Source organism: Drosophila sulfurigaster, chromosome 3, assembly GCF_023558435.1.
Source record: "Drosophila sulfurigaster albostrigata strain 15112-1811.04 chromosome 3, ASM2355843v2, whole genome shotgun sequence".
Taxonomy (NCBI): domain Eukaryota; kingdom Metazoa; phylum Arthropoda; class Insecta; order Diptera; family Drosophilidae; genus Drosophila; species Drosophila sulfurigaster.
Genome location: NC_084883.1, coordinates 34,121,840 through 34,137,869, shown reverse-complemented (window position 1 = coordinate 34,137,869; position 16,030 = coordinate 34,121,840). Strand labels below are relative to the sequence as shown.

Sequence of the window (16,030 nt, the reverse complement as noted above, 5' to 3'; positions counted from 1 at the left end):
CAAGTAAAAATTCATAATAGTTAAGATTATGGGTCAATTAAAAATCTTGTTTTCAATAGGCAAATAAATTTCATTTGTTTCTTTAATGTAATGATTTTCATATAAATATTAAGGTAATAATAAAATGAAATGAAATCAGTTAATTATTATATTGAGCCTTTATGAAAAATAGAAATCACATTCGGAGACTTTCATACACCTAATCTCATGAGTATCCATTAAAATGTTTGTCAATTTATTATTAATTATTCAAACATGAAAGGTATTTATTATAGATGATGAGGATCGAAATAGTTTACATGAGTGTTTATGTATATGTATTTAAATTTCAGATGTTAGTTTTTCAACTCTTGTGAACATTTTTCCACACGAATAGCAATAGCGACGGACTTATCAAATTAACAAAAAGAATTTTTCGCGCTCCCAAAATGAAAGTAGCAAATTCAATTATGCAAAAATCTAGACTCGACTGCTGCTGTTTTCAGCTGCAGCCCCCAGATGGTAATGTCAAAAAATGAGGTGCTAACAAAACAATTTGCATTCTTAAGTTAATTTTTGCAAAGTGCAGCGCGAAAAACCTTATGGAAAATCAACGCTCACATTTCCAAGGGGGCTCATCATAAGCGCCATTTGCTCTCGGGGCACAAAGTTTCCCACTTTCCATCGACGGAATCAGCCGCCGTCATTTAATTAAACTTTTGCACTTATGCAGCTGCAATCAGACGCATTGCATCCTGCTGCATGTATCCTGTGCAGGACTTTTTGCGTTCTGTGAGCGTCTTGTGTTCAATTCATTTTGATTGGCAAACATTTTTGGACGAAAAACTTAATAAAAAGTTTCTGTGTGCTCGGGGAAAAAATCAAAAATTTCACTTTACCAAACAAAACTAATTAACGTTCAACAGATAAAAGTTGGCTAAATGCTCCACAGCGGTTAGTGGGTGGCGAACAAGGGGCGTGGCATATGAAAAATAATTGAGACAAGTTTATGATTATGTTTTCGCGCTGCTCGACAACTTGTTGGGCCACAATGCAATAAAAACACTTTTTGTTTCGCGTCGAGCGATTTGTAAGTAAAAGCTGTAAAAATCACAGACAGAAAACAGTTAATACTCAAGTCAGCAAGAAGCACTCTAAGAACTTGTTGGCAAACTTCTTAAGCTGTTAATTAGTTCGCAAAACGTTTCTAATGCTGCTTCCCAAGTTAAGTGAACTCGCATCAAAACAAACTCCGCTCTCGGGTTTATTGATATAAATTTCCAAGAAATGTTCGACAAAGCTGCCGACAAAATTTTTCGATTTCTATCTTTGTCGAATCTTCAAATAATTCTCTGACATTTCGGCCAATTTTGTGTTTTTGGCTAAAACGAATTATTCGATTGGCAACCCAAGAAAAGGGACTGAATATTCATGCAAAATGAAGCAAAAAATTTGCGCAGACCCAAAACGAAACATCAACAAAAGAGAAGTCCCAAAGGAACATAGACTGAAAAGAATAAAATAACAAAATAATAAAAATAAAACGACTTTTATATGCTCTACAAAATAACATCAATTTATGTCATAGTCGAAACTGATTTGAATATTAAATATTTTAATGCTTATATTCCTTGATTTGTTTGTATAGAACATTTGGCAACTTTTGCTTTTCAACAATGTGGAATGATCCGTATATATTGTATTTAAAAAGTGGAGAAATGGAATAGAGACTGCTAAAAATAAGCAAAAAATTAATGATATCTATCTTTAATGTTTGCTGATTAATTTTTTTTGATAATATTTATACATTTCCTAAGAAGAGTATTTAAAATTTGCCATTGCCACGCGCATATATCCTTTTCTTGCCTTTTTTTCCCTGCTTTTGCTAAGAATGAAATTAAATCAAATCAAATCAGTCAACAACTAATGGCAAGATAATGGCATTAGCTCAGTTGTGCAACGGCGTAGAAATGTTTTTACACGAATTATGAGTTGTGTCCTAAGCGCAGGATCAGCAAGGACACGACTGTATGTTTGGGTGTTGATTTAGTCAATTGGAAAAAATGCTCTGGGTATTATGACAGTTGTGCGGAGCATAATGCAAGAGAAAATTTGATTAGTTAAGTTAGATTGAAGCTAACGAAACCTTTCGAGCTTTATTTGATTAGTTCTTACGATTTTTATCCCCCAAGAATGGTGCAATAAAAACATTAGCATACTTGACTTATTTTGACTTATTAAAATTGATGAAGATTTGCCATTTAAAATGTTGTTCACCAAACGCCCAAAAAGTAATCGAAAAACCCTCAAAAAAAAAAAATAGTCGTCTTCTAACAAGCATCATTTATAAGCCGCGACAAGCAAAACATTTAAAAATGCCCTTTTGATTGATGATCCTGATAGGCGAGAGTAGTCAAAAAGTCTAGTCAAAAAAAAAATGTCGAAAGAACACGCACACTTCGGCGACAATGGCAAACCGAAAACGAGGCAGGAAAACGGAAATGGAAAAAATTGGGAAGAAAAATACATTAATTATTGAAATGTCATTAAAAGCATAACGAAGAAACGAAGCTGACAACGCGCAGATTCGCATGAATATTTAACAGCAATAACAACAAATAGGCAAGTCAGTGGAGAGACATTCAAGTTCGGAATTATGACAAGAGGAATACGATGCGTGACCGCATATAGAAACCAGGATATTGATAGACCTAAGCCAAAAATGACGCATTACGAAGGGAATATGAACAGAGGAGAGTGGGAGTTACTTTTGAGGTGCGCAAATCACGCAAGATGCTTCTGCCTCTTGGATGATGGAACTCATCAGTCCAGTTTCAGGCAAAGTGGGTTGTTCGACTCGCCCCCTGAAGTTCTTTGATTAAGAGCATATTAATTGTGGGGTGGAAAAGAAAACCCTGAAAAGTCGGAAACTCTATGCCATTCATCATCTGTGCTGGCAGCGTTAAATGAGAACACGCAGCCAAACTTGAGCATTTAATTATTGTGTGTACTGCTGCTACTTCATCGTATCATATCACAGATAATAGTCCTTAAAGGCATTAAAGTCATTATGTGTCAAGTTCTCAACTGGACAAATCGTCGACGACGATGCGACGACGAAGTGAATTATGGCAAACTTGCAAATATTTATGCATTAATTTCACAATACAAACAAAGACATCCACACCCTCTAAAAGCAAATGAAAACAAATAGAAGGAAATAAAAATTGGGGTGTTTTGGGAGGGGAACGACTTCGAGATATCCTTTAAAACTTTCAACTGTACTTGAAACATAGAAATGTAATTTGTTGTAAAGAGTTATTCTCGAAAAAGTTATATGTACTCAGCGCTTTTCGATTGTAGTAAAGACAATTACAGATTTTGTTCATTGATTTATCACTTCATGTAGAAAATGTAATATTGCTTAAAAATATTCATAAATTGATATTGAAATTAAATTAAAGTTTTGTTTATGAAATTTGGTCATGAAATATTTCAATTTAGGCTTGTATGAAAATATTGTTATTGGAGAGTGTTTTTATAAATGAAAAATCTATTCATAAATCTAAGACCGAACTTTTCGAAACATGTCAGACTTTTAAGAAGAAATTTGGTCATTAAATATTGAAATTTAAGTATTGCTTAAAATATTACTAATATTTTTTTATAAATGAAAAATCCATTAGCAAATGTACGATCGAATACTTTTCCTTGTCTGACTTTTAGTTGATTCTAGATCAATATTATTCTTTTAATTTACAGTCCACTTAAATCGAGCAATACATATTTATAGTCGAGCTACCCATTTTCATCCACATTACAGGGTATCTACAAATAATATGAGCAGTCGTCAATTGTCAATCGCCGCCTGTCGCCCATTATGAGGTGTCGCATAAAAGAGATTCAAATTTGCCAGAAGTGACGTCAAACATGAGCCGCAACTGTCGGAAGGACAACCCGCGGGGCCAACGCAGGATTTGCAAATTTTCGCACCGAAATAGCAACGTCGGCAAAAACTATAAAATAAACAAACTTCCGGAGGAGTCGCCAAGAGAGCGTCGCAACGTGGCCTTAAATGACATTAGGACTTTGCCTATAGCAACGACTGATGAGCTGTTGATTTTTGATGTGTTTGACATACGCTCGGTCGCATTGATTGCACCATAAATAATGAATTTATGCTGACAGCAAGTCATCATCAGGGCAAGGACACTCGCCCAAAAACGGTGGTGAGTCAAAGTCGCAGGACACAATGTACCGCGGAGTTCGCTGTATGCATCCTTTTTGCGCTGTTGTATGCCAACTAATAAAATATGTTTTTATTGCAACCAAAGTCAGGCACACAACACACACACAACACAGCGCACACACACACGTAACGTGTATAAAAATTAATGAGCCACGGAGGCGCGCGCGTCCCTTTCTAACAACGATGACAATGATCCCTGCATCAAATCCGAAAATGCGAAATGAGAAAAACGACGTTTGCAAATTTCACTAGCGAATACAATAATAATGCAAAAAGGTGCATTAAACTTAATGTTAATAATATGCATAAATATGTCAGCTAATAAAACGTTACACTAGAAATCGCATTCAGGTAATGTGCACAGCTTTTGTGGTTTGACTTTGGGCCCCTCATGTGGTGTGTTTCCTCTCAAGGGTTTCTTGCCATTTCCTTTGACGTGCATCATCATAAATGTTTATGCTAAGCAAGCGTTGAGAATTGCGGTTTATGTAGGTGCTAATTGAATGCCATTGTTGCAGTTCTCTGAAAATCTTAAGAAAGTCACATGAAAGTCTTTTCACTGTGCTGAGAAATGGTTTGTATAAACTTCGTTTATGATGTGGGCCTAATAAAAGATTACAATTGTTTTCTTTAGCTCAGACGTTCAATTAAGATTTGCAGCATTACAAAATTATTATCTTTCTTGAGTATTCATATATTCTTCAATTCTCATATATCAAATACCTTTTGATGTCTAGATTCTATAAACATCCCACTTTTTTGCATCTTGCATCTTGCATTTAAATTTTAAATTTTCTATTTAATAAATTTCTAGTATCTTAAAAGCTGCATAAATTATTTAAACTAACAATTTAATAAATTTCAAATATGAATAATAATATTTCACATTTTTGTTAAAGCTACCTTAGAATTTAACTTTTTGGTTCCATATTCTTATAACAAAGTTGTTGTCCAGCTGTCGTCAGTTAAACATTCAACAACTATTTTCCCTGAGAAAAAAAGTATACTTTTACGATAGGAAAGCTGAGATTTTATCTTATAGATTTATATCCACAATGCGACGTATTCTTTTTTATTGAAATAGGAAACTTTGTGCATATTGCATGCATCAAATGGCACAACAAAAACAACAAGGATAAGAAACTTCTTTTTTACTTGCAACGTTTTTTTTTGCTAGCTGTTGGCCATTTTTATGACAAAGAATGAAATGAGATGAAATTATTGACGGAAAAAAACGGAAATCGCTGGCAATAGTCGAAGGAAATAAAAGCGAAATTACTTTTGATAAAGCAACAACAACAGTAAAAGGAAGGACTAGAAGGACTACTACTAAAACTACACATACTCGAACTCGTAAAAAAAGTACGTAGTAGGGGAATCGCAGCAGGAAGTTAACTACAAGAGGGCGTTGATTTGTCACAAGTAGAATTATGAGAGTCCAAGATGTGCCAAGGATGAAGCAGCTGCCGCTGCCGCTGCTGCTACAGAAGAGACAACAAAACTATGGCAACAAACAAGGGTAACAAGCAAACACTTCAATTACCGGAAAACGTGTCTGATAATACCTCGCAAGAATTTCCCGAACCCTCAGCGAAAGTGAAGCAAAGAAATAGCGGCAAAAGTAAATAAAAAGTAATTTTATTATTTTGATTTTTTACGGCCAGTATTTTTTCTAGCTTTTTTAACTGCTTTATTTCTGCTCAATATGCGCATACCCTGTAAGAAGAGGTAGAGGAGGGAGTATTGACTTTTCGATGGACTTTCAAATTTTGTTATCTACATCTAGTATTTTTGGTCTTATTTTGGTTTCTTAGGTTTAAGAATTTGTTCTTAAAGTAGTCTTATTTTAAGAACACACTTTTTAAGACAAATGTTCTTGATTTTACAAAAAGTTTTCTTTTTCATGGAATATTTTTAATTTAATTTTGTTCTCATGATCTTCTACTAATAAATCAAAGAGTATCTCATCGTCACTTCTACTCTGTCAATCGTAAGTATTTATTCTTATTAACGATGGCATTCAGCATTTTTTATGGTTTACGGTTCGGGCGCATTAATATTAATAACCAGTTCAAACATTGTTGTTGGCGCCAAGAGGAAATCGCAACAGTAAAGTGTTGACATGTTGCCCGCTGCCATTGCTGGCAGGATCTACATAAGTCCAGGCACACATACACACACACAGCAGGCGATATCCAGTAGCTATAGCTAGGTGTGTTTACGAATAGTTTTAATGGGTTATTACGAGCACTGCACAGTGTCGGGGTTTTCCCTACGCTCTGCCCTCTTTCGGTGCAAGAGAATGTCATAAATGTCATTTGGTCGTAAAAAGGCGAAATGCAATTTCTTCCTCTTCCTCTTCTTCTTCGCTTGCCGCGCCCCCTAAGGAGCTGCACTTAAATTTATATTTTTTATGCGCTACCAACCCAGAACCTAACACAACAACAACTGAATGAAAAAAGTGTCCTTGTTGTGACTCCTCGTCGAGGGCTGCGTGTGAAATTATGATAAATGTGCATAAAATCGCATCGCATCGCATCGAGGAACCGCACGGCGTATCCTGCATATCCTGGTTGGTGTCTCTGTTTTGTGCACTTTTGCTGCAGTTGCATTTCGTCATTGTTTTGCGGTCATAAAAAATGTCCTGCGCGTCAAGGAAAATTGCAAAGCGGCACGCACAGCGAGGACAATGCAACGCTCAAAGTGAGACAGCTACCGAATGGCCTTTTTGATTGCATTTTCTTTTAATTAAATTAGCTTTTTAATGCGCTGCTCTGCTTTCTGTTTTCCGTTTTCTGTGTGCTCGTCAAAACAAAAAGAATGCGAAATAAAATTCGCAAAACTGTGGAATATTTTTGTGGGAAATTGCGAACATGCTACTTAGGAGTGTCCTGCAATTTATCAGCGCAAAAAGGCAAACCGAGAATGGCAATAAATTAGGTAATTTAGATTTATTAGAAGTGTAAGTGATAAAAACGGTAGCAACAGAAAAAGAAGAGCAAATTTCTTACATAAAAAATCTTATAAAATAAAAATCTTTTATTAATTGGCATAGAAATATTCTACTATCATTGGAATACTTTTCTATTGTTTAATTTATTTAGAAATTTCCTCCTAAAAAACCTTTTTCTACCTTTATTTTATCCGTTAAATATTTTATTACTCCTTATAAGCTTCACTTTATTGATCAGCAAAGAAGATTTATTTGGCCTTACATTGATACACTCTAAAATTTATTAAAACATTTAAGGTAGCTACTAAGTATCTTATCCTATCATCAAGATAACTTTATATAATATCTTCGTGCTATTATCCCCAAGATGTGTTTTGCTAGACTTGATTTATTTATCAACAGAGTAGGTTCATCTAGCCTTTAGCTTCATAGCTTCAACAATTACTCAAACATATAGTATAAATATTCGACGATGTGTGCGATGAGCTTATCTTAAAGATAACTCAGTTGAATTGCGCTTTCAATCGTCGCCACATAAACTAATTACAAGTCCTAGGACTCCAGATAAACACTTGAGCCTGTCCATCGCCACTGCCAACAAGTATTTTCCATTTCCGGCCAAAAGGTAAACTAGTTCAAGACGCAGTAGAAGAGCCCGAGAATCAAATTCCAAACGCAGACTGACCAGAGCTTGTTTCTCGTGCTTGGCCTTTTGCGGAAATTGCAAAATTTCTGCACCGTAATAAGATGAAATTAAGTTTGCACACAAAGCAAATAACAGGACCAAACCGGACAAACATCAACGCAGGATGTCCAGGAATGGGGATGAGAATGAGCAGGAGATCGAAGAGGAGGAGGATGGTCTAAGATATCTATAAGGCGGCGGCTCAGCCACGCAGCAAATGAACCACTAATTGCGTGCCGAAATGCAATTTAGTGAACTTTGCCCCAAACCCAAAACAAACACACAAATACACAAGCAAACAAGCAATGTCCATGTGTGTATTAGTGTGTGTGTGTGTGTGTGTTTGGCTGACCAAATGACCAAAGCCTCATGCTTGCAACAATTAAATTGAAAATTGAAGCAAAAGTCTTGAGATATGCAAACAGACGTGGCTGCCACAATTTACATTGATAATGCGCTCCCCCAAACACACGAAGTTTTCACCTCACACAAAGGGGGCGTGGCAGGCGTTTAATTATGCATTGGCTTTAATCCTTTCTACCGATTTTTATTCCTAGATTTGCAGTCGAAACTTTAGCTCAAGTGTTGACATTGATAAATTACTTGGCATTTGTTTTTAGCGTGATTTATCGCGCCCGTCGCTCAGCATCCTTTTTTGCCCCGTGTCCGGTGACACATTGACACGTGTCCTTGCCTTTTTGTCTGATTTTTAATTAAATGCAAACAAAAATGACCATTTGATAAGCCAACGGCAGCAGAAGCAGAAGCACCAGATGAAGCCCCGTATCTGCATCTGGTTGGGATCACATGAGTCAACTCGAGTGGTTAAGTCTGCTCAACCATTTTCCAGACTTTTTAACTCATATTTAAAACGCACTCTCATTGCCAACTGCAACCAACTGCCATGGCATTAATTTTTATAGACTTGACTGCATTCATGAAAATTCATTGCCTTTGACCCCCATCCGACTGTGAGTGTGTCCAACTCCAAACTGCATCTCTTCCTCGCTCTCTGGTGATGCACTCAGTTGCAATCGAGTCCCCAACAATCCCCATTGTGGTCCTTCATAGGCCGTTGCACTCTCTCGTGTGTGTGGCACAACAATTTTCAACTTAATGATGTTTCCAAATGCATTGGTAAATATGTTTTCACATATTTCGCACACGGCTTCAACCGAAAAATCAGAAGAATAAAATGCATTGCATCGCATAACGAATTCGGTTTGCTCTGTCTTACTCAAAGCATCGAATTAAAATGGTAATTGATGTAAAGACTCAAAGTAAGGAGGGGAATAATGAACGAAAGGAGTTTAAGCAAATTGCAAATTATTGGCTTAAAAAGTTATCTTCGAGCATCAAGTGTAATAATTCCCATACTGCTGTAAAGAGCACAAATAAAAAACTCCGTCTTGAAAAACTTTATGAATTTAAACAATAATTGTGCAGTGAATCTTAACTTATTTATTCATTATACATACAGATAGGAAATGAAATAAATCAAGTAAGAAAGCAGCAATTTTTAATGAACGCGAAAAAAGTGCGATATTATTTTTAAAATATATTAAATTAATATTCCGAAAATATACAAAAAATATACTTGTATTTTGTATGTTGATATATTTTATTTATTATTACTTGTATCTTCGAATTAATTCTAGAGTACAATATGTAGGCAGAGCAACTGAGGCCGTCTGGCTGTATTGATATAATACTACATGCAAAATAAACCACAGAGGTAAAATTTATAAGCTTTTAACTTATTTAAAGTATAGAGACTTATTAGACGTTTGTCACCATTTATTATTTAAACTAAACTTATTTCTATTCTTTATGACATAGTCAATATACTTCTGCAGATAGCATATAAATATTGACTGGCTGTTGCGGGCACCCTTCAGAGCTGCTTTTGGGTTCAACCATTTGCAATATGTTTATGTGTAATTTTCAAATAAAGGTTTAAATGTTTTTGGCAAACAATTGCAGCGCAACTTCCACCTCATCCGCCTACCAAATACAACTATAGCTGGGTTATTTCTGGGTTGGTTCCGCCGTTTCCAGTGCATTCACATATTTTGTTTATGGCTTTTTGCCATATTTGCAAATGTGTTACATTGCGGTTATTTGTGCGTTCGATTTTGGTCATTGATATTGGCGGTTCAGCAAGGATTCGTTTCGATTTTGGTTTTGTTCTCTGGTATTTGTTGGGTTTGGGCAAACACAACTAGATGCACTAGGTGTGCATGTAATCAACATGTTTGCGGTTGGGTCATTGCTTTTAGTTTGATTATTTTGGTATTTATATATGCGCGTAAGTTGTAAAAAGGAATTTGTCAGTTGACCATTAACGATGAATAAATTCCAATTTAATTGTTATTATTTCGCAGCACAGAAGTATTATGTATTATTTTTATTAGCATATGCAGAACATTTATTATGTGTGCTCTAGCAAACACATGGCATTGGCATTGTCTCACGCCTGCAAACAAGCTGCTCAGTTAAATTACGTGCCAATCAACCACTTGGAAAATGACAATGGGGCAGGACGAGGCGTCTGATAAGACAAAAGCCTGGCGACACGTCAGCCAGAAAGCCGAAGGACAAACGCAGCACAAACTTATTTGTTTAACTGAGACAGAGATGGAGACAGACACTGAGACCGATTCAATAGACAGTGGCAGGAGTAAGACAATCCTTACACACACACACACACACACAAGCACAAATTGTATCCTGGCTGGCAGGCTGACTGTTTGCTAATTAGCACATATACTTGTATTCCTTGCAGGCAAGAAAAACAAGCCAGGCGACAGTGTCAACAACGTGGCAAGCAAGGATTCCACTTCCTATCTCCTACGACTATGTTCACTGTCTTGTCTCTGTCTCGTCTCGGCGGATTAAATTGTTCAATTTTAAATATGCTCTGTCACTTCATTTGTAAGCCAAGAAAACTTTTCCCAACTCCAAAAATAGAGTAAGAGACGGAGAGAGAAAAATCATTAACACGCCGCAAGCCAAGCCAAACGAACGGATAACAGATTTTTCTGCTAATTTGAGACGTAGTCCTTTGTGCGTGACGACGACTAGACAAGGACTCGGGCAGGGGCAGGGGAGAAGGAAGTTCGGCATCAGAGTGCTACACCGGAGACACTATCTCCGACTTAAGATCAACTTCTTGCCTTCGTCGTTTTGCTTGAGTGACGAAGCACAGAGATAAGCTTTTAGCCTTGCCAGGATGCCAAAGGGAGGACAGCAAAAGAGATGGAGTCAGAGTGTCTCGGCTGCCAACTTGGAAAGTTTCTCAATAAATTGCGTTTCTCGGTTGCACGTTGACAGTTTTGCTTAACGCTTCATAATCAGAAAACAAATAAGTTGCCATCTAATTGTGTGTTCTACAATTAAATGCCGAACAACGATGAAAAGTTTCAGCTTCTCAGTTGGCACAGCTGGCAGTTCCGTTCTTTTTTCGACTGGCGAATATCTTTAAAATATCTAGCGTAAATACGCCTGACTAGTCCTTAAGAAGGACAACGCTGGTGTGTGTCCTTTTCTTTTAACGCTTCGTCGATTGCGCACAAGACGAAAATTAATTGTTGAGTAATTGAAATTTTATTTATATTAGTGTCCTTTTGCGCGGATTTCCTTTCACGCTCCCTGCCACAAAACACTGCAGGCGACGCTTGTCTTTTCCTTCCCCCCTTCGACCACTTCTTTTAGTCTCTGGTGGACTCAAGTGTGTAATTCTTGGGTTTGGTTTGTAATCCACAGTATTCGGTTTAAGCTTCAGTGCATCAAATGCCACGGGGCTGATTTTTTATTCAAATTTGTTTTTGGCTTCTCCCTCACTTCCTTCAAGCGGCCATCGAAGGCAGAAAATCAATTATACGCCTTGTTGATGATTTCATTTTGGGAAAGTTCAACAGAAGAATGTCAACTTTTTGTTTAACATATTTTTGTTTAGTGAGAAACTTTAATTAGGCAATGATTATTAATATACACAAGCTTTTAAATTTATATAAATTGTTTCATATAATACAATAAATAATTCAAATCCTTATAGGATTAAAAATGAAAATAAATACCACTCAATTTATAATTGTACTTACAGAAATAACAAGTAAGAAATCTACAATCGAGTGTGCTTGACTGTGAGATACCCCCTAACAATTTTGAGTCAAAGCAAAAGTTATTTCCGGCCCAAAATTATAATATCCTTCTATCCTATGGATAGCGGGTATACAAAATTATGCAGAATTATTGTTATAAAATTAAAGTGAGATCACGAGAATTATAAGATAAATACAATTTTTAATAATCACTTCATTTATGATTTAGTGAAATACATTATGTTATGTTTATTATGTCTAATAATATTAAAAAAAAAATTAATCAAATTTTCATTAAAAATACTTAAAAAAAATAAAGTTAATTGCAAATAGATACAACCCTGCATGAATAAATAATTGAATATTTATTTGCATTTCTAGCATTACTCATCTAAACTTTGAAGCAACCTTATCAGCTTTCACCTACCGTCCACATAAACGTGTTCATATGCAATGCGAGGAAATGGAACCCATTGCAGTTCTTCGTTAATGCTTTTTAATTTAATTTTGCATGCTCAACCGCACAGTGCAAATAAACGCCAGTCCAACAATGTTGAAGCACATTCAAAAGAGATTCAAAAAGGGAGCGGAGAATATTACTGTCGATGGGGTTGCAAGCCAAAGTGGCACTACAGTCAATAAGAATGCAATGTTTGAATGTCTGCCAGGCACAAAACACCGCTTGGACACGGTCCCCAAACAGCTATCAGCAACATGCAAACACACACAGAAGGAGAGACAACATAATTGCCGGTCATTTGCAGGAAAATGAACAACCCAAATGGAAGATGCCAGAGCCAAGTACAACAGCTCATCCGTTTGTCATATGCAAATCAAACAAAGTCTGACAGAGGAAGAGAATGAGGAAAGCTGGAGTAATAAGGCATTGGCAACATTGTTGCAGCAACATGTTAAGGAGCGTGTTTTTTATGCGCTGGCAACAATATAAAATTTAAAGTTTAGAGCAAACTGAGCGCAACATTTTGATGGCCAGGATAAACTAACGGCCACTGACCACTTGAACAGGAGAAGGACACGAGAGCAGTTTGCTTTTATTGGCTGACCACTCGCAGAGCCACAGACAATTACGTTTACTGCGGTCAAGCAACTACAACAGCAACAGCAACAGCAACAGCGGCAGCATCAGCAGAAAGGTCATGTTAAATGCTGTTAGTTATGCGAGCGTGTTACATGTCGTATGCGTAATGTTTTGAAGCAATCTCCAGTCTGGCCATTTAATTTGAAAAGTTGTTATCAAAATAAATGCAACAATGGCACGAGAGCACGTTTAACCGTGTCTACCTACAGTTCCGACTTCTGTTTAATGTGTGTGGCCATAAAAACTGCCGCCTGGCAAAATCTCATTAGAATAATGCACACAAAGTGTGCAGAAACAACAACAACAAGAGCAAAACAATTGTTGATTAAATCCATTCGAGAGTCATTTGCATATGAAATTGTCTCTGTTTCGTTTTTGCCACCGCATTGAAAAGTCATTTCGCAATGGCCAACAGCATAATGAAGTTGCCAAAGTCTTAAGTCGACCCAAAACAATGCGAAGCGTTGCCAACGTTCTTCTTCCATCTACAATGACAATGACTTAGGTGTTTACTGGCATCTCACTGGATTTGAAAATGCACTTAGCTGACAGTCGAGTGAGTCTATTCTATTGTCCTTTTTGCGGGTGTTGCCTGTTGTGATAATTTAATTGAAGTGCCAATGCGATTGCTTCATTTCAATGCGGATTTGCCAAAGCCAAAATGCTGCGAGGCGTGTTCGATGCGTTCTCCTCCATTGTTTTGGGTCAGAAGTTTGGATAGTTCACAGACTTCGTTCACATATGCGACTTGAGAGTTTTCGGCCACAAAGTTTTTGGCTGGCGTTGTCTTACAGCTTTCACAAAATTTTAATTGACTTTAGCTAACAGACCGCAGCGAAAAGTTTTTGCGGGCCAGGAAATGCCTCGTTTGACTTTTATTGAATTAAAATGAGTATCTGCTCGCATCCTCCAACTAATTGCTGTTGTAAGTGGAGGACGTGACTAAGCCGCCGGAAGAAAGAAAAACGCACTCGACACATTATGTTTTCTTAAGCTATACACACATCCTGCCGCAGGACTATACGTAAAAGAAAACTTCATCAAGCACACACACGTTAGTTTTTCCAAACAGTTTTCTTTACGTTTTGCACATTTTTACATGTGCGCATTTTTGATGAACTGAGGTCCTGGTTGAGTCCTGGCTGCTTCCTTGTCAGCGCATCCATTTGCATATCGTTTACGTTTTAATGTGATTATGGCGTGTGCATATTCAATGCCTTAGCCTTATCCTTAACGTTGCCGCTTATTTCTTCGTTCTGAACTTTTTAAGAGAGTACACTTTTTGTTGGTTGAATTTTCTTTTACGCTCGAAAGTAGTTTGCGGTTTGCTTTTGGCCACATCAGCATTAGCTATAATGAATATTTAAATGGCAGTTAATGGCTTTTACTTTGGCATTTACTTACGCTTACTTTAAGCAGCAATTCAATGCAGCAGTCACACCTCGAACTCCGCTTTTTTTTTCTTTTTTATTGCAAACAATTTACAATAAAATGTATTTACGACAAATGCGACTACTTGCCGAGTGTCCTGTTTAATGCACCTTTTATTGATCTAGCAAAACAGGAGTTCAATAGCACTTCCTTCCCTCTGCAAGCTGACCAAAGTCCACGCTTCTCAATTTTTTTATGTGTGTATGTCTGTTTTTTTCTTCTTACAGTTTTATTGTCAACTATTGACTGGCGACAGCGGGAACACACAGGACTGGACTATATGTCAGCGACATAATTCACAATTCGCTAGTTTTACGAGTCGCTTCCGTTCATTTGGACATTGTGCCGTAAAAAGGCAGGCGAATAAAACCCGATGCGAGATGTGAGTATTGTATAGAGAATTGAACCGAATGAAGCGCTGGCGTCGACGCGCCCGCATCATCAAGTGACCATTGTCCAGAGTCAGTTCTTTTTTACGGCATCAAGGGTCATCCTTTTGTGCTTAATGGCCGGGGCAGTAGTCACTGCTGATGTCCACCCAGAGGGAAAGTTGAGGGGAAAGGGGAACTGTGACAATTTCTCTCCTATTCGAGTGTGTGTGTTACGTCACTCGCTGTGTTCAAATTGCTTGTCGGCTCTGCGCGCCGTGCAAACATAAGTTATTTATGATCCATCATTGTGCAATATTTGGTAAATCTTACAGCCTCTTTTTTTACGGCTCAGAAAGGGGGGATAACATATGTGTGTGCCTCAGCTTGACACTTGGAGATTTATTTCGTTTATCACTGCTGCGCGGCACAAGAAAATAATGTTATAAAAACCTGATTTGATTTGTACTAACTCCAAGTATTTAAGTGAATATCACTCACTACAATTAAATAGACAAAATTTAAGAGTAGATTTCTAGCATCATCCAACATCCACCCTTTGCTGTTGTCTGTCGTAGATTGGCTTCAATATATATCATTTCACGTGCCAATGGTCATGTAATTCCAGTAATGTGACTCGTATTGAATTGCTCGCATAAAACCTACAACTGTCTGTCACTTTTTTGGCAGCAAAATTAATGTTTGCCAAGACACGCAAAAATCACATAAAAATGCAACGCAAAAATAACATAAAAAGTCAACCAAAAAAAGGAGGCAATAAATTGCATTGCAACCCCGTTCGATTAACAACATAATTTCGAGTGTGTCATTAATGTGCACATTACGCCAAAATAATGCAAAAATCATATAATTTATATAGATTAAGGCAAAGGGTTGACCGTTCAGAGAGAAAAACAAGGGTCATTGGGCCCAAAATGGAATGACTACTAAACAGGCTGGCGATAAAAGTGGCCACAAGGCGAAAGGGTTTAACAAAGAGAGAGGCGGGAGTTTGGCCTTTTGTGCGTTTGAATTCGAGCATGTGGTCAGCATTGAAAGAGCCACACTTGAGTGCCACGGGATATCCCGAACAGGACAATGGAGCAGAAGAAGGATACGGAAAGGGTGTCATGGCTAAATAAAGTTGTCTTAGAGTGCAGACA

The 16,030-nt window shown here is 37.2% G+C and overlaps 1 long non-coding RNA gene across 1 annotated transcript; it reads right to left on the bottom strand.

The window, feature by feature from the left end:
• Positions 1-13,601: 13,601 nt before the first annotated feature.
• LOC133845073 (uncharacterized) lies at positions 13,602-15,495 on the bottom strand. The gene is made up of 3 exons (XR_009894687.1): positions 15,369-15,495; positions 14,473-15,287; positions 13,602-14,418 (listed from the first exon to the last, which is right to left on the bottom strand). It is a non-coding gene; the product is annotated as an uncharacterized LOC133845073 (long non-coding RNA).
• Positions 15,496-16,030: the final 535 nt, after the last annotated feature.